General features: G+C 45.3%; 1 pseudogene; it reads left to right on the top strand.

The window, feature by feature from the left end:
* Positions 1-3,007: 3,007 nt before the first annotated feature.
* LOC135395763 (cell adhesion molecule Dscam1-like) overlaps positions 3,008-19,991 on the top strand; it is a 97,914-nt pseudogene continuing 80,930 nt past the window's right edge.

Here is a 19,991-nt window from a genome sequence, read left to right as displayed (position 1 = left end):
TTTTAATGGTAAAGAAGTCTGAAAAACAGGCCGACATGAAACATATATTGATCATGTAGGTTACAATCTTTCACACAGAGTCTTGACGAAGAAGCCCAGGCACACACCCTGTATATTACTACACATGCTGTATTCTTTTAGAAACCGACATTTTTTTACTTTTCACTGAATCCACATGCAAGAACAATCAGTATTGCTAAAAACCTAAGCGCAGGGCAATAGATAAAAGGGTGACTCAAGACACAGCACACAGGCAATTACACAGTTGCCTATATTGCTTTTCCCCAGTTCGGAGTTGTGTATTGCGTCGTCTTTTTATGTGCTGCGCCCTGTACTGGAGTTTTTAGCGACTTTAATGCAGGACCAAACCAATCTTGAGGGCCCAAATTTTAAGATCGTTCGAGAAGAACACATGTGACTTACTTGTGAATATGGTCGCTCATAGGTTCGCGCTGCCCACGGAGTTCAAAATATGCCACCGCCAGGACAGTCGTATTGAGGCATAGAAGTTAGAAATCTTCGTGCGTTGCAATGGACTCATAGTGCAGTCATTCGGCAGTGCTTTCGAGCTCCTTGCAGCACAAGCATTCGATCTCCTTCGGCATTATGACACAGGAGCCGCACTGGCACCTTAAACAACAAGTGCGCATTAAATATGAGGACACGAAATTTACGGATAACGTTTTTATGTTCGATCACAATGTGCGCTAAAAAGCTCACCGCTTACCTTTCTGTCGAAGACAGGCGACTGATGGTGTTTGCTTCATCTGTGCCCGATGTTCGTGGAGCTTTGACTTCCGCTCGCATTCGCGGCATCGGCGACGTTTCGAAAGCAAGGCTCCCGAAGTGTTCAACACGCACAATTTCCTTCTCGATCGCCGAAAGGTCTCCGCATTTCTTGCTTCGACGTCCATTCACTAACAACAGAACTTCCGGTCCGGGCTCCCAGTGAACATGAGCCTCATGCTCGCGTCACACACACGGAAATTGGCGGCTGTTCACTACAAAGAGGCTAGATTACGGCGCCGATTGCGCGTGTTGAGGAAGAAAAGCCAAGCCGGTTTTCAGTTCCCCGTTTGACAAACTTTGCTGCCGCGCACAGCCAAAATATTTCGCGTGTGGCTTGGAGCCATATCATATCTTCGTAATAGATGCAAACGAAAGATTTGTCGAACTTCTGGTCAGAGTCCCTTTAAATATGAAGCGGAAAGAAAACAAGAAACTTGCTGGACATGCAAAGATCGCGTTTACTTATCGAATTATTTTCCTGTGCGCGTATGTACCGCACGAGTTGAAGTTGGAAAGTGCATTACCAAGGCGAGAGGCTGCACAACCTAGCTTCCCACACTTCTACACACATACACACACACACACACACATAAATGGGATGATGATGTGGTGGGTCATTCTCCGCCGTTATGGCGGTACACTGTCCCATTGCGCTTGTGGAAGGGATGAGAAAGTGATTATGATCGAAAGGTGTCCTATTAGAGTTCGTCCATTAGTCCAGTGCTGGAGAGGAACTCAGCAACAACTCGTAGCCCCTGCATCAGATGTGAGGGGTCCGACCATGGCCCTAGAATTTTGGCTAAGTCGAACTGGCGTTGATCGACGCGTTGGAGAGCAGTTTCCACGAGGGCGCGCTCGCTATCTAGTGCAACACGATGGTATGGGTTCTTAATAACTCGTCAACAATTGATTAAATACCAGTAAAAGACTCATAAATTTATTATTTACAACTTTTCTGTGGTAAGCACAGTACAAAGTACACAACTTGAAATGTACTCAAAGTAGAGTGTAAGTAATCATAAATGTACTTAAAGTAGTACCTGAGTACTTGGCACTTCAAGTACTCCCCAGCACTGATTTTCTAGAAAGGTGAACACATCCAGATGACCTGTGCAAGGGCGGAAAAAACGGGACCCGTATAGTTTGAATGTGAGTTAAAGGGCCAGTGAAATAATGAAATAATCAGTCTAAGAGGTTCACTGCCTTCAATTGAATCAACAAAGCTCCCTGAAAAATGAGCGCCTTGCAAGGGTCATCAATCTCATAACGTTAACTTCGCTCATCCTCTTACTGCTCCCCGAACTAATTGAGAGGGATTATAAAATGATTATGCAAGCGAGCATGGTGTCAACTTGACGTGAACAAACGTACGTACAACACAGGACAAGACTGTTTGACTTGTCGTATGTTGTAGGTTCGTTTCTTCGTTCCCTTGTCTTCACCCCAAACTCAGGGATCTGTTGCCCACGTCAAGTTGAGGGGGTCCTCACAACCACACGCGGTAAAACAACTACGACTCATAAAGTTGTTGCTGCCCGGTTAAAGGTGGACTCCACAACAAAATCACCACAAAAGTTGCGGTATATCCGTGACCTTAGGGATGTCAGGAACATGTGTACGAAATATCTCGTTCCAAAACTGCGCAGATTTTATTTAAACGAGTTTATTACGAAGCGACCGTTTCGCGCCTGTGAAGCGAGAGGGCACTAAAAGCGACACACTGCTGACATCATCCGGCACCCCGCGCAAGGGAGAATGCACGTTTCGAAGCAGACGACAATGTTGGGTGACGTCACGCTATAGCATGGAGCTCTGTTTTCTGCTCTTCGCATTTCGGTTTCGGTTTGCTATTGTCATCATTTACGAATTAATTATTTGCGCAAAATGGATGCGAATGTTGTATCCGGTATCGAGGTGGTGGTTCGTGTTCGGTATGATGCTCACCTATTTTTTTTCGAATCCTTGCGAAGTCTCTCTTTAAAATGGCATATTGGCAGGTAATTATTGCACATCTCTTGAGAACACTTTCCGCTTGCTTTCCCCTCATGCTTCTCGCGAGTAGCCACTACTGTGTTCCACTTCAATTTCAATAGTCTGTAGGAGGGCATATTCCTTGCTCCAAGTCCAACTATCTGTGACTTGACAATGCATTGCTGTCAAAATGGCACACAAATGGAATAACGTTTCAAGAGCGTTTTTTGCAGAGCCACGCGGCCAGATGGCGGCCAGGATAGTCGAGTACCGTAGCTTGGTGGATGTGCAGCAGGGTGAGACGGCCATCCTCTTATGTCTGTCACACGGCAACCCACCTCCGACACAGAGCTGGTATCATGCCAGAATGCCTATCGTTCCCAACAATCGCATCAGTCTTCTCGAAGGTGCCTTGGTCATTCACGGTGCTCGAAGACAAGATGGTGGCACATACATTTGTGCTGTTAACAATTCCGCGGGAGAAGACAGGGCTGAAACAGACCTCCTGGTAACAGGTAAAGTATCAGTTGCCTTGCTTAGCTGGACCATTATAAAATCGTTCCCCCGCGGTCAATTCATGCACTTTGCCGGCAAAAACTTAGTAACGAGGCTAGTAATGTGCCATGTGGTTCACGTTCTCATTTCATGTGCTTCAGCACCGTAAAACTGAACATAGCTTTGTGGTTTGCTCGACTTTAAAGCCACCGCTTTGGTTCTCTTGGATGTAGCTCCTCTGTCAGCAAAAATCGAGCCAATGATCCAGGTGGTGGACGCCGGGAAAACAGCCAACTTGAGTTGCCGTCTGAGCGGCCATCCAATCCACGGCGTCCAGTGGACCCTAAACGGACGCCCCCTAGTCAAGGGACCTCGTGTCACCCTTCTAGCCAGAGACACGCTACAATTGTCGCCTGTTCAACGGGAAGATTGTGGCATGTACCAGTGCCTGGTCTACAACCAGAAAGATTCCGCTCAAGGAACGGCGCAGGTCATCATAGGAGGTAAGGTGATATTTATTGCTCTTCAAGTAAAGCGTTGTTGCTCCCCATACAAAGCTTCCTCAATATGCTTTCACCGACCAACGAATAGTGGCCTGCCTCTCTCATACTTTCTTCTGTAAACCTCCATTGGCAATGCACGTGTAATGCTTTTTGAGCCTGTGACGGGAGTTGTCACCGCTGTGGAAAGGTGTCGCTCTACCTTACCGTCACAGTTGACGATCACCGAAATATCGTTGTGGGAGGTTCGTTTCTCTTTTCTCTGGTTCTCTGGTTTGTCTGTCGAGGGCTTTCTTCTGTTTGTAGTAGTCATTGACATCGTAATTGGAAAATTTATTCAACTCTGCAAAACCAACATTCGTTAATTTAGTCAGTTAAGCGAGAATTACGAGTCTTGGTACCGTCCTGAAAAAAAAAGGGGGGAGGGAAAGAAGAAGTCAGAATTGAGTGTCCCAGCCAACCGCGAGCTCCCAGCTCTGGCTTAGTGGCTACGCTGGTGGCGTTCCACGGCGAGACTGGGAGATGACCCGGGTTCGTGCTCTCTGGGTCTTTTCCCTGGGTTTTCCTCAAATGTCGGCACAGTTCGCCGTGAAGTCGTGCTAGGGGGCCCGGTCCCCCCCCCCCCCCCCCCCGCGAGCAACATACCGCCAACAGGCAGAGAGACCACTCAGAAATACCACGCCGCCACCATCACCAGTCGAGCAAAATGACAATGCGTAACCCACACCATAAGGGACAAAGCCTGATGGCTAGAGCTGCTACCGTGCTTTCACTGGAGACGTGCTTAGCTATGGAGACGGGTCGCCATGAACCGCATGGGCAACGACAATGGTAGCCAGAGAAAGCCTCTGTTGAAAAATCGCCCTCGGCGATTGGCTGACATTTCTTGCACGCTGCGGCGATTGGCTGATTTCACGTCTAAATGCGAAGGCGTGAGAGGAGACATCCCTACACAAGGTTGTCCTATGGATATCGTGGGGATAACGAGTTTCGTCCGATATATGTACGCTCACAGGTACAAGTGAGAGAAAGACGGAGTCCTTTGAGACGTCCGAAAGATATCGATAGGGACGTTAAGCGACCGAGGGAGGGACATTTTATGGACATTTCTTCCAGCTAATGCTCCTAATAAAGCAGGCATAATATATTATTAATTTTAAAGCACACATGCTATAATACTAATGTGAATAATTTAATTAGTCTAAAGACATTGTTGGACTACATTGAACTAATGGTTAACACAGTATAAGTGCTACGCCCAGAACCTCGCTGACTTCTCCAATGGGAGAGCCCCTCAATTTCTCGGCTCTCATCGTTGTGTCTGTTCGCTGACGTGTTGTGCGCACTTGCCAAGTTCGAATATTGCAAGAACCACCACTATGCTGGTCCTTTGACGTTTCCGAAACAGGAAAGGCGCGTTTATAGGGTACAATAATTGAACCTCTGTATGCAATAAGGTGATATGTCGAAAAATCCCAAACCGAGGAAAGATCTGATTGCCCGTCCCATTGACACACATGCATTTCCCAGGACGCACATTGACGTTGCCCACCTCTGTGAGGCCGACAACGGCGAGCCCTTCCACCAGCACCGCCACCGCCCATTTCTTACCCTCCTGTAGCGGGCAAATAAATTGCAATACGGTCCTAACGTTTCGTTGGCAGGTACATACTGGTATGTAGATGTCATTGCAGCAAAAATAGTAAAAAGGGGATATGTCGACTTGTCCCCTTATTGCATACAGACGTTCAATTGTAGGGGAGAGGGATTATACTCTCACAGCTACACTCTTAAAAATGAACTTCACCACATAGCACGCTCCTAGCCAACCATCACCCCGAATGACAACGTTCTCGCCTTAGATTTGTTGAAAACGGGAGGAGGAGCCTATTTTGTGCCGTGCATAATGACACAAAATAGGCTCCTCCTCCCGTTTTCATCAAATCAGGGGCGAGAACGTTGTCATTCGGGATGATGGTTGGCTACGAGCGTGCTATGTGGTGAAGTTCATTTCTAAGAGTGTACGGTCACTTTTTCTTATCAGTGTTGTTTCGAAAATGATGAAATTCCTGATTCTGGTTTCAGCCACGGCATGATATCCCTTAATTATTATCTGTCTATCCACATTAACGGCGCAAAAAATCCTAGTTTTACTAAATATGTCACAACAAACGCGTGAATCTCATAGACAAAAAAAGAAAAAAGAAAACGATGCCAGGGGTAAGCAGCGCAGAACACTGGATGCCTGTCGGCCGTCCCTGAGGACTCCTTTCTCCACTTGGACCTGTGAGCGTAGGTATACAGGGTGTCCGGTGAGAAAGTGTCATTAAATTTCTAAAAATTGGGTTTACTTCAGAAAATTATGAAACTACTTGGAATACACACAGAGGGACTTTTGCCACAGATTGAGGCCGTTTGCATTTGCGTCACGCATTAATTAAGCTAATTTTGCTAATTGAACTCGAAAATTAGCCAAGCAAAGGTAACGTTTTTCTTGACGAATTCGGAAGCCGATGACCATAGCACACTATTCCAATCGAAATCACAGTTTTTTTCTGAAGATTTCTAAAAAAAATTGGTAGCCGCAAAACCGTCACTTGGCGAGGCGTGGTCGATGAAATTTGTGTTTGCGTAAGTGCTGGCTCTGCCTTTATCGAGACAAAGTGGAAACAGCCACACCCGATCGAGGGCATTACCGCGGTAACCGACGTTATCAGCGGCTGGGAATTGACGGCATGCACGTTGATAAAGGCGGAAGGTGTGATTAGGTCATTGCTCGCATACACAGTAAATCATTTTACACCTTTATTTGCTCAAACAAGGTGTGTTCTTATAAAAACACCCTTTTCTATTCCACAAAGAGTGCAAAAAGTGCATTACTAAAGGTGTAATATCGACATACACCACGTCTTATCCAATGTGGATCATTAAGGGTGTAAAGTGAGGTGTTGAAACCGGTGTTTTCCGTCGAATGCACCTTTTTTACACTGATTTGAATTGGGAGTATGGTGTTAAAAATGGTGTTTTATTTCGTGAGAGAAAAATTATGCTGGTTTCACAGCTCTGCTCAGCAAGTAATCACATTATAGACGATAACCTGAGTTAAAAACACAGTATTTGACAGGGAGGGATGTTAGAAATTTAGCTTATACCTTTGACTCGTTGCAAGCGTGGGTGCTAATTGCAAAAACATATTCCCGCCACCGTTACAAACGTTTCCCGCCCCATCACATCTAACGAACGTGCCCCAAGAAATTTTATTTCAGTATATGATACATCCGACACGCCAATATAGGCTACTGAGGGTGCCCCTGGTCTCTTTATGCCTCTGCACTGACGTTGGTCCCACAGTGTTAACAAGCTAACGAGGCGTGATTGAGACGCATTGCACTCTGGTTTAGGTTCTACGATGGAACCACGGATGGAAGTCTACCGCGTTCGCGGTGCTGCTTGCCATAGAAGCAAGAACGTCGAACTGTATGTCTTGGCCAGTGGTGTCGGTATGCTGCCGCGGAAGCTCCTATTACACTATTTGCGAGGGAATATTTGCGCGCAAATAATTCCATCATAAAAGGTGTTTTCAATAGAATACTCCCATTTTAAGGGTGTTTTTTGTTTTTAAACACCCATTATAACAGTGTTTTATTAGGAATACACTTAACTAAAGGGTGCATTAGAAAACACCCATCATTTGAGTGTAAAGGCAACACCAAAAAGGTGTGCGCCATGGGACAAGCCATTTACACAAAAAAGGTGTAAAAAAGTTTACTGTGTAGGAGGGAGGGCATCTGGATGGAGCGAAAAGTTCCGCAAACACAAATTTCATCGGCCACGCCTCGTCAAGTGACGGTTTTGCGGCTATCAGTTTTTTTAGAAATCTTCAGAAAAAAACTGTGATTTCGATTGGAATAGTGCGCTATGGTCATCAGCTTCCGAATTCGTCAAGAAAAACGTTACCTTTGCTTGGCTAATTTTAGAGTTCAATTAGCAAAATTAGCGTAATTAATGCGTGACGCAAATGCAAACGGCCTCAATCTGTGGCAAAAGTCCCTCTATGTGTATTCCAAGTAGTTTCATAATTTTCTAAAGTAAACACAATTTTTAGAAATTTAATGACATTTTCTCACCGGAAACCCTGTATACGTATGTCGGATAAAACTCGTTATCCCCAGGACATCCCAACATCTAGCTTCAGACGTACATCGGATACCCCTAGGACTTCCACGTGGTGTTGGGGCATAGATCACCGTGTATGCCCGTTTCTCGATATCTGAGGATATCATTTCTGCGTTTTATTTTCTTCATCCACGCTGGATATCAGAGGGATATCCATCAGACAGACGAATTCGACCACAGACATTCGGACATTAACCATACATCCAATGGATATTCGGTGTTGTTGGGGATAAGCTGGCTTTCTGTATCTAAGTGGGGTTTTCCTATACCAGTTTTTTAACATTTTTTTCGTATTCCATATCTCATGGCGTCTTACAAAAAAGCCTGCAATTTTTCAGCAATTCCATTGAAGCTTTCTTTGGCAAGTGACGCTTCTGCGGTTGCTAGGAGAAACCAATTATGTATTAATATGCCTAACTACTCCGTAAGGCAGCGTTCACTCGGGCCAACTTCCTGCGCCATCTCGGACCAACGTCTTACGACAAATTTCGAGACGGTGCCGTCTCCGTGTTCACATGAACCAACTCCGTAGCTCCGTCCATAAACAACCTTACGTATGCTTATTTCGCCAAGGGAGCAACATCCTCTAACAAAATACCCATTGGTATGTTTGTGTGGAGTTAGTTTTCAAAAAAAACAATTATTCTCAGCTACACCTACACAATTCTTAATCCATGCAATTTTTTAGTAAAAGGTAGTGCACAACAGAACAACAACAACTTTATTTTAAAATGATGAATGGAGAGTTCCATCGCTAGAGGCGATACTCTACCCCATTGCTGGTGTTGATGTGGGGAATGAAATAATGAGCCAAGGCGATGTAAACAATCCGTGTTTCTCTGTAATACAACAATAATGAGAAGACGGTTAGGAGCAGAGCTGACGCGAAGTCCGCCTGGGGCACAGTATACCTGAAGCAGTGTTGCGGATTTGGCCGCTCAAATCGGATTTAAATCAAATCCGCATTTTTCTGAAGGTAGTAAATCAAATCCAAATCAAGTTCGGATTTAATTTTGACAGGTTAAATCAAATCCTTTTAAATCCGGATTTGTTTTTCCGGACCTAAATCAAATCAGCTTTTAAATCCGGATTTATCGAATCTGTTGACAAATTTCGGGAGCCAAAATTCGTGCAGTAGCACTACTAGACCTATAACCGTGTCTACAAATTTCTAATACTGCACGTATTCACTAAACAACGCTTAAATAACAGCGTGACGTGGCACCAAGAGCAATAAATTTCGTCTGATTGACGACGATATAAAGGGCCAACCTATCAATGCGCTGGCCGAAATTTTATTCATATTTTAGGACACAAATTTTTGAGTTTAGAAATACATTTTCGGTTACGCCTGCTCGGCGTGTACCAGACTATCAGTCACCACGCATCAGCCTGTGTCAGGCGCGGATCCAGACGCTCGATTTGGGGGGCGGTTTCTTTGTCGGAGCGCGTAGTGGGGGAGGGGGGAGAGGGAAATTCAATGTATAAACTCACGTTTTGGGGGCGATTGGGGGGGGAGCAATTTGGCGAGTTGCTTCTACTTACAGCCGTCTGCTCGCTCCACCAAAGGAGCTATATAAATGATATCTATACCACTCGATAGAGAATGAGTTAGCGGTTCTAATGAATCTACCTTCAAGGGAATGCGTTTACCCGCTCATGAACAATAAAAGTTCCAAATCGTACATTTTTTGCCGGAAGTGCTGTGTTCGTGAATTTTTTCGTAGCGCCCCTTTAAATTAGGAGTCACGGGACTTTTTCCGCGTGCTGTCTTGAACCCATAGTTTTTATCAGCCAAATTTGAAGGATGTGGTAAAGCAAGAAGCGCGTTGCTATGAGGTCAAAGTTGGGAAAAAATTCGAACCAACATACGCCGCCGCAACCTTCCGCCTCTCCATATCAGAAACGGTTCATCGGAAACAGCTCGAAATTGTTGCATTTGTCATCAATCGAGATGCTATCTAACATATATATTTTTTCATGGAAATTAAAAATTGTCAATTTCCCACGCTTGTCGATTTAAAATGGAACTACTCAAGAGTGGACAGAAGGCGACTCGACTGTGTCACCTCTAGCGTTCGCACGCCCCGTGCGGGCAACGGGCATGCCGAGCGTGCTCCTTCTTAAAGGTTGGAGACGCGCAGCCATTTCGGATCGTTGGGATCGTTGAATGTGGATGCTGTATTTCACGCGCGACCAGCCGCCGTACGATTAGCTGGAAGCTAACACCGGCCGCGTTTTGGAGGGCATGAGTACTTCCCCCAGAGCTAGGCACTCCCGAGGATTGCCCGAGCCCACAGCCCTGCAGTGTGATAGCATTAGATTCCTCCTCACGAAAAAAACTCGTCCTCCGTCATTTAATTCCCCGTTGGTTCAGACGGCTCTCCTCCCCGGCGCGTAGCCGACAGCTGGCCACTCCGCCGCGCGGAATTGCGCAATGCCAGTGGAAGAGGGGCGCAAAGGGAAGCCCAACGAAAATACATGTAATGAATGAATGATGGGAGTTGAGTTAAAGGCATCCAAAAAGAAAATAGTAAAACTTTATCGAAAATCAGCCGCACTTTCTGTTGCATTGCCAACACGTAATTCGTTAAGTGCCCTTAAATTTTTGTGTTACACCAAAATAGAAAAAGTGGTACTAAAAGTGCATTGAATCGTAGATGACTGGCTCGCCCTGGGAGGGGCGGTGCACAATCTCCATCTCCATCATCACGTATCGTGTTGGTGTTGACTCGGGCTTCACGGGGCATGAACAGTGTGGAGCTGGTAGGTATGGTACACCTTCCCAAAAGCGGATTTTGGGTCAGGAACCTCCTCGTCATTTAGCACCGGGCGAACACGCCTCAGTGAAGGAATTCCTATCGCGGCCCTAGGCTCAGCTACGCCCAAAAACACACGCCTGCGTCGATTTCTACCATCAGTACTCGAAAGACCACAGGTCGTTGGTTACTATACCCTGGGGGTCACAATTAAATGGATAGTAAATAAATCGTGGGACATGTTACGAATACTTATACAAAACATGTAGCAGGGGCGGATTTAAGGGGGTGGGGCGACCGCCTCCCATACGGTCGTGTTCCCTATGTAAAAACCCTATCTCCTGGACCAAGAACTTCGCGACATGCTTTGGCAAGCTTGAAACGGCTCGTGCTTGAAGACTCAGCTAGGTGTCCACGGGAAAGGTGCCGTCCAATCGACAGAATAACGTTAACTACATTCAAAGAACTGCACCTGGTGTTCCCTCGGTGCGATGAGGGGAAGTGATTAGAACAAAACCGCTACTCCTGTCGCTCTGAAGAGAGGACGCCGCTAGTGCGTGTGCAGATTTCAGACAAGGTCACATCGCGTAGAATGCGAAACGGCGCTTCGCTCAATTTCAAATCCATGCATCTTGTGAGAGAGCTTAGAGAAATCCACGCGCAAATCCGCTGAAAAAGGGGCGATTCAATCCAAATCATTCGTGGAAAATGCGATTGAATCCAAATCCAAATCATTAGTGGAAAATGCGATTCAATCCAAATCCAAATCCTGCCCATATTTTTTTTGCGCAAATCAAATCGCAAATCGAATCCGCCAGCCCTCCGGTGGATTTAAATCAAATCCGTGGATTCAAATCCGCAACACTGACCTGAAGCGCCACTCCCCCCACCCCCACCCCGCCTTTGTACGAGGGGTGTTCAAGTCAAACCGGGACTTTCTGTCTCCTGAGTTCAATGGCTCGCGCTACTTCTTTTTCGTCATTTTCACACGCGACAGGCCTCCGCGTTCACCACGTGGTGGTCCAAAGTTTGTGCAAAACAGAAGGCACGTGTTGGACAAGATGGCGGACAACGACGTGAGCGCACACATCGAACAGCGAATTGTCATGAAGTTTCTCGTGAATGAAGGCGTAAAGTCATCTGAAAGTCACAGAAGACTTCAGGCTCAGTATGGCCACGATACGCATAGCCGCAGCAAAGCGTTTGAGTGGTGCAAACGGTTCCGAGACGGCCGTACATCAGTGCAGGACGATCCCAGCCGGGATGGCTCAGAGCCCAGTGTCAGAGTTCCTGAGAACATCCAACTTGTGGAGCGCCCGATCCTCAAGCAACGACGGATAACATGTTTCGATCTGGCTCGAAAGACGGACCTTTCTGTGGGAACGTTGAACACTATCATTCATGAACACCTCCAGTTTCGGAAAGCCGGGCCTCATCATCAAAGGAGTCCTCCTCCTACAGGACAATGCACGCCCGCATACCGCACATCTCACGACAGGCACCTTACAGGAACTTGGCTGGGAGTTGCTGCCATCCCCCCCCCCCCTTACAGTCCAGACCTCGCCCCACGTTACGTGCAACGAACTACCGTATCGGGAGGTCCACAGCCAGCATTGTCATCCGGGAGACCTGTGAAGCTATCATGACTGCCCTGCAACCTATCTACCTGCCAGTATGTTACAATTACGCTACTATTATTTAAAATTGTACTCCGTTTATCAGTAGCATTACACCAAGCACCTTCAATTACAGACACCATCCAAGGACGTTCTCACAAAGATAACAGAAGATTTCTGGGCTTTGTGGAACTTTCCAAATTGTTTTGGCGCAATTGATGGCAAACATGTAGTAATCCAAGCCCCTGCAAAATGTGGCTCTGTGTACTATAACTACAAAGGCACACACAGCATTGTTCTTCTTGCAACCTGTGACGCAACATACAAATTCACTATGGTTGATGTGGGAGAGTGTGGGTCGAGAAGTGATCTTCCGCAACAGCTATATATGTGATCTGTTGAACGACTGTGAGAAACTGCCTGACCCACAGTGCCTTTCGGGAACATCTGCAAGCACACCTTGTGTCCTACTAGGCGATGAGGCATTCCCGCTTATGAAGAACCTAATGCGGCCATACCCTGGGAGACACTTACCACTCACTTGCAAAGTGTTCAATTACAGACTTTCCAGAGCAACAAGGATTATTGGAAATCCTTTCGAGATTCTCTCAAGCCGCTGGAGAATTTACCGACAGCCCATCAATGCCTCCCTCGAGACAATGAACGCTATTGTGTATGCCAGTGTCCGTCTGCACAACTATCTAAGGACATGTGACGAAACAGAAAGCATGTGTACTGCCCTCCAGGGTATTCAGACTATGAAGATGTGTCTGGCGGCGTGCACATGGGACAATGGCGACAGAGTGTGACTAGTGGTGATGCATTGAGGGGCATGCAGAGAGCCGGGTCCAATATGCATTCGAGATCTGCAAAAGAGGTCCGTGACACAATTGCACAGTATTTCTGCTCTGCATCTGATGAACTGTCATGGCAGTATAGAGTAGTGCTGGGGGGCTCACGTGTTGACTGAGACTGCAACTGGCTATGAACAAGTGAAGCAACATTAATGATTTAATTCACTCATTCATCAAATTCGAGATCGAACAAGACATTCTGCATTTGCATGTATGCTAGCCGCTTTTTTTTTCACTTGCAGGGAACGTAGTCTGTTCCGAAGACTTAATAAAAATAAAGTTTCATCGTCATCCGTGTCTAAATGAGGTCTGGAGCACCGTCCCCCATGTTGCATATTTTCCGTTGCCTGTGTCAATATCGAAGCGAGGCTTTCCTCAGATGCTTTCCTTTTCTTCGGCGCTGGTCTTGCGGCTGGGGGTGTCATCTCCAAACTTTGCAGCTCTTGGCTGCGTAGCTGAGAAAACGTCTGAGATAGCAGAAAGGGGCCATCCATACTGTCCTGTGAGCAATAAGTGTGAAGACGTTAAATACAAAGCTACTTAGCTATGTAGTGTAGGCTTTAGTGCACCACACTTCACACTTCATTCCACCATCTCTCATTGTATTGTTGCTGCTGTAGTTAGGATCTGAGAATACAGTATTCATTTGCTGCAGTGTGGTACTACCAAAAGATAGTAACGCAATACCGCTAACCGCTACTCCACAAAAAGTAGGGTAATACTAGCGTCATTACAAACTTTAAGAAGTAACGCAATACCACTACCAAATAAAAGAAACGTAAATACTATGCCATCGCTACCATACCCCTCTCCAGGCAACACATTATCGTAGGCATGTCGTTGCGTGTCTAAAGACTGTGCAGTATTTATTCAACATACTTAAAGACAAGGCATATTATTTGACATTGAGCTTATAATTGTGTTTTGTTCAAGGTATCCTCGAATCACAACTTCCGGCTTTTCCCTATGCTTATTACTGATAGATTGAGCAGTTCTCCTTGTGGTCAACCGGTACAACTGCCATCATAAGCGAACTCTCACCGAGTCACCAATAACTAGCTACCATGTGGTAAAAATACCAAATGAAAGGCATAATGTTTGTTAATGCTTTCCACAGGTTAATTACATTTGACTGCTACGATTAAATGTACGCAAAGCTGGCTGGTCCAGACAGCTCATTTTCTTGTTCTTTTGGTTTTGTCACTGATTCGCCTTTCCCAAATTTACTGTACGTTCGGAAGACAAAATCTGTCCTGGGGCTTTAAGTTACACAAGAGGTATATGAAAAAACTTGACGCACCTTACAACCCTGTAATACTACAATAGGGCTCTACATACCTGGCTTCAACAAGCCTCAGGCGTGCTGCCATCCTCTTCAATGTTGCTGTCCATGTGACTCTCCACATAAGAGAGCAACAGCGCTGCAATTACAGCGCATTATTTGTTTGCTATGACAAGCACAGCTTTCATGGCATATGCATAAGCTTTCCTTTTAGAAAAAGGGACACATAATAATTCAGCTGATGTGAATGCACTATTTAGTTTATTTATGAAGTAAGTATTGGGGCGGATATATTTAATGGCATAAAGAAGGGGCGAGGTAAAGGTTACCAGCGACACGGCGGCTTATTATTCCTATACAAAACCAAATGAAATTAATGTAGATGAAAGACAGGTGACAAATACACTGCTGTCGGCAGTAACGGCATTAGACTTTTGCTGCTGACTGGCAGGCACGGCCATCATAACTTTCCTATGCATTACGTATACTCACTAGACACTTCATTGTCTCTTGACGGTGTATGAACAACTTCTCCATTTGGGTGAGGGGCAGACAATGGTTGCTGCCTGGACACAGCTGATGTGGAGGAACAAGGAGCAGGGAGCTTCTTGGTCCTGAAAGCAGAATAAGGTGGATTAATTACCCGTGAGTATAGTAATATCATGGAAGTGCATTTGGGGAGCAGACTTGAGTGTTTTGAATTCAGATGATATGAGACTAATCTCTAATTTCGTTGTGCTCACTTGTCTCTGATGTGTAATGCCATGGCAATGTCTACGTTGTATTATGGCAGTTGCATAATAACGCATGTGCAGTAAGGTAAATGAATACTCTACACAGCATGGATTGAGCAATTCTTGTCTCCGAAATACAGCAAGCCAATAACTCAACAGAAAGGAGAGGATAACGGTAGCTGTATAAAATCACTTTGCCCGTTTGCAGTTTTAACCACCGCACAGATATGTTGTCCACTTCTGCTTTCGAAATCTTTTCACGACGTATATGCCCCTCCGCAAAGCATGTGATATACACGATACATACCGTACATATACAACATTGCCCAGCTGCACAATATATTGATTGATTCCTTACCTGCGCGGTCTTATAAATTCTTTTAAGAATTCGAGGCTCCTGCGCCCTTATGAAAATGGATTTTTCCTTTCTGCAGACTTCTTGTGGACTTCTTGTTTCCTGTCTTGACAGTGTGCTGACTTTGACTTCTTGTTGATCGAGTCAACAGGAATTGCTATTGGCATCATTTTGACAATGTCTTGAACTACCTTATGTGTACCTTCTGTGGACAAGGTATATAGATGTCGTTGTTGACAGTTTGTAGACTTTCTATGCGCCTATGGAGGAAGTACTTATGTCAACCGTTTTTTTTAACATAGATGAATTCCGTATTATTAATTACTGCATTATCGGACAGTAATGTCCTGAGAGGTCGACCTCAATAGGGTACCGAGCGTCCCATAGGGGGGGGGGGGGGGTATAAGTATATAGAGGCATACTTGTGGCTCTATTCATTGGGAAACAAGCTGTATGGGTAATATCAGCAATTTCTGGGTGTGTTGCAAAAAAACCATGTGGGGTGTACACCACTCCTGGGAGGTGGAGAGGTCAGTGCTATCGGCTCTCTAAACAAAACGGTATTTAGATCTCAACTTGTAATTAAATGTAGTAGCTTGAACGCCACTTTGCCGCCTTTTATCTACATATTAAAACACTAAATACGTTTTCCATGGCTTTGAGAAGACGGTTCCTGGTATTATTTATACTTCGGTTCAGTAGACAATATATTTCCTTATGCGACCTAACTAATAGGGTACCGAGCGTTCCATAAGGAGGGGGGGGTATAAGTATATAGAGGCATACTTGTGGCTCTATTCATTGGGAAACAAGCTGTATGGGTAATATCAGCAATTTCTGGGTGTGTTTAAAAAAAACATGTGGGGTGTACACCACTCCTGGGAGGTGGAGAGGTCCATGCTATTGGCTCTCTAAACAAAACGGTATTTGGATCTCAACTTATAATTAAATGTAGTACACTGTTAAAACAAACTTCACCACATAGCATGCTCCTAGCCAACCATCATACCGAATGATATCATTCTGTGTCATGATTTGTTCAAAACAGGGGGGAGGCGCCTATCTGGGACAAGATAATCTGTCCCAGATAGGCGCCTCCTCCCATTTTCACCAAATAAATGCACAGAATGATATCATTCGGAATGGTGGTTGGCAAGGAGTGTGCTATGTGGTGAAGTTCTGTTTTAACAGTGTAGCTTGAACGCCAATTTGCCACCTTTTATCTACATATTAAAACACTAAATACATTTTCCATGGCTTTGAGAAGACGGTTCCTCGTATTATTTATACTTCAGTTCAGTAGACAATATATTTCCTTATGCGACCTAACTTATAACTTATACGACCACCTGAGGATCATGTGCATGCGACAGGTTTGCTTCACATTTTGAATCTGCGCCTCCGTGCCTCGCCCTCGCCTCATCACGAAGGAGTCATCGCCATTAGCATCATCGGAATGTCGTTGGAACGGTTGCAACATATTTCAACTGTGTCAGGCTCTCAGCGTTCGCTCGTCAATTACAGAACAAAGGAGGATATGATTTTGCATCGTAAGGGGTAAGCTGTGTGATAGAAGTGTGTCATGAAGCTTCACTTATATTCCTACGATGACTGTTGTGCTGTAGGTTTTTGTTCGTTTCGAGCAGCGGCTGCAGTCTTGCGTCCCGTCAGGTAAGTGTACAAGTATCGGTTCGTGGCCGGTGTTGGTTCTGCTAATTTCATTCTCGTTTTTGCAGACCATGAAAGAACAAAGGAAGATATCATTTTGCGTCGTAAGGGTAAGATGTGTGATAGAAGTGTGTGATCAACCTTCACTTGTATTCATATCATGACTGTTGTGCTGTAGGTTTTTGTATGTTTCGAGCGGCGGCTGCAGCTTTGCGTCCCGTCAGGTAAGTGTACAAGTATCAGTTCGTGGCCGGTGTTATTGATTGTGCTAGCTAATTTTGCTCCCGCTTTTGCAGGTCTTACTTTGTTGAACAGTAAGCCAGGTGAACCAAATTTGTTGTTAGTATGACCATTTTACTCACTTGCGTTTGAACATTACTAATTTGTGATTGAGCGCCTTTTTCAGACACATGTCTCTCCAGCGGTTCAGAGACGTCGCTTTCGCCGAAATTTAGGGAATTTTGAAGTCCACCGTTATCGTGTGTCGCCAGAAGAACTCAGACCGCAACCGGTCATTGACTGTATTGTGCGACCCGACAGTGTGGCATAAAGCATGTGTACGTGTGGAATACTTCACTACTGTGTGCGCGGGATGTTTTGTATGATTGTGTCGACACTGGATACTACTTTCAAGGTATGCATTTTCGGAATAAAATAGATGCCTATATATAGTTTTGCAGTGCTTCATTTCGTGTATTTTATGCGTGTTGCGATTCAGTGAATAATACAGCGGATAAATTCAACTTCGCTCAAGTCACAGAAAGTCCACAAAAACTCTTCCCATCATACGCGGGATGGTGTTAATCGGTCTTCAGTAAATCATGTATCTTCGAATGTCTCAATTAACGGTCGCTAAGCCTTTTAAAAAAGAACGAAGGTAGCCTCGTGGGTGACGCCGACTTATTGACAGCTGAGTTACAACAATTAGTCAACAGAGAAATTGACATCACATATAACAAGACTTACACATGAAGGTAACACGAAATTTGTCTAAAGTATATGGAGAACCTACTGATAGACCTGCTACTTTCCTGTGAATAATTCTCAACAAGACTTAAAGTTCCATAAGTCAACATAAAATCAATATGTGAGGTAAACACAAGGTAGAAAGTCTACTGAATGTCTGTGCTTTCTGTTGACTAAGTTCTGTAGAATGGAAACAAAAGATCAACAGCCATTTTTGTAAGGGTGAACAGTGGCCAACTCGATTGGTAGACCTCCCCTACGCCCATGCCTCTCCGCTTGGCTTCCGAGGCTCTCAGTTCCCGGGCGTACCGGTCACCGGATCCCTCTCCATAATTTCTGACAGTCGCACGCTGCAACGAATAACAAGCGAAATTGTATTGTATAAACACACACGCACACACAAAACATAAAGCAGAAGCCTACTTCTTACCTGGCATTGACAGCACACGACCGATGGACTCCCAAGAGTTTATAACTTATTTGTTTATAACTCCCAAGAGTTTATAACTTGTAACCCATAGAGTTTATAATCATTACCCCCCGCCCAAAAGTCAGGGAAGTGACGCCCGGACTTTGCACTGCTCAACGTTACAGGGTGCACGGTTTGACAGCCGCGACCGTTGGTAGTAAATTTGGACCAGAGGGCGGGGATTACGAGGTGACGCTCCTGTCAAAAGTTTCAAAACAGTCCAATTAGGACTTGAAACACTTTGAACCCGGGGCAGCCGATTGGTGGTCCTGGATCGAGGCTGTGGCCAAAACGTGACCTTTTTAAGGCGGTGTCGGGGCCCGAAGAGAGAGAGAGAAACACTTGCCAAGGGTCTGGGACCCGTGTGAATTTTGACTCCAGCCCGGAGAGTTTTGTATGTATGTCGAAAGCCAACGTTTGTAGTGTACATAAGTGTAAATAAACCTAGTCGTTGCTGAGCCCCTTGTCCGTCAGACGTCTTCATGGAAACCAGTTCCCCATCATCGGACGTCACCTCGAACCGACCTTCCAGCTAAAGCAGCAGGTGGAGGAAGACATCTTACTGGCGCCAATAGAACTTAGCTGAGAGTTTGCAGCCGTGGTGTTCATTTCCCTAACCCTGCTGTCCGTGTCTTTGTTGCAGCATCCTACTATCACCAACTACCCGGACTCATACCTGTTGTGAGCTCCTCTCCACGTCCGTTAGTCTTAGCAAGGCTGTCGGAACCCGGAAGGCCACCAGAAGTGCTTCACATTATGGCGATATACAAGTTCATAAAATAAAGCTTCTAGGTCATATATTTTTGTTTTAAATTCTGATACTTTTCGATTGAGTATGTGGCCTCCATCGCCTTATATGTAACATAAGAGAACGTAGTACGTATTCGTCTACGCCAAGTGCCGCGCGTTCCTTAAATTGCCAAATGATCATCGATCACAGAATCCTGAACGTGTATCTTCCGTCAAGTGGCTCCCTAACGTGCGTCCACGACATGAACAACTAGCTATAACAATTTGCTGGTTTTCGGCGGCTCTTCAAGAAGTCTGCTGACTCAGACCGTAATGCGTATTTGGAAGGAATTCAAGATGACGTAAAAAGCAATCCTCGTAATTTTTGGACCTGGCATAAACAATGTAAGCGTGAGAATGCTAGCACTATGTCTCTGTTTGACGGTAAAGTGATGCAATGCAATCCGCCAGTCACACTTTTCATCTGTGTTTGATGACTCGGCCAGCACAGATTCTGCTTTTTCTTTTACGCAAATGCACGGTGATCATCTGTCCTCGTTTGTTATTACTGAGAATGATGTCAACAATTCAATTCGTAAACTAAGGCCCACAACGACACCGGGACCAG

Source organism: Ornithodoros turicata, chromosome 5 (assembly GCF_037126465.1).
Source record: "Ornithodoros turicata isolate Travis chromosome 5, ASM3712646v1, whole genome shotgun sequence".
Lineage (NCBI taxonomy): Eukaryota > Metazoa > Arthropoda > Arachnida > Ixodida > Argasidae > Ornithodoros > Ornithodoros turicata.
The sequence above is the reverse complement of the archived record's forward strand: the minus strand, read 5'-3'. Positions and strand labels throughout refer to the sequence as shown.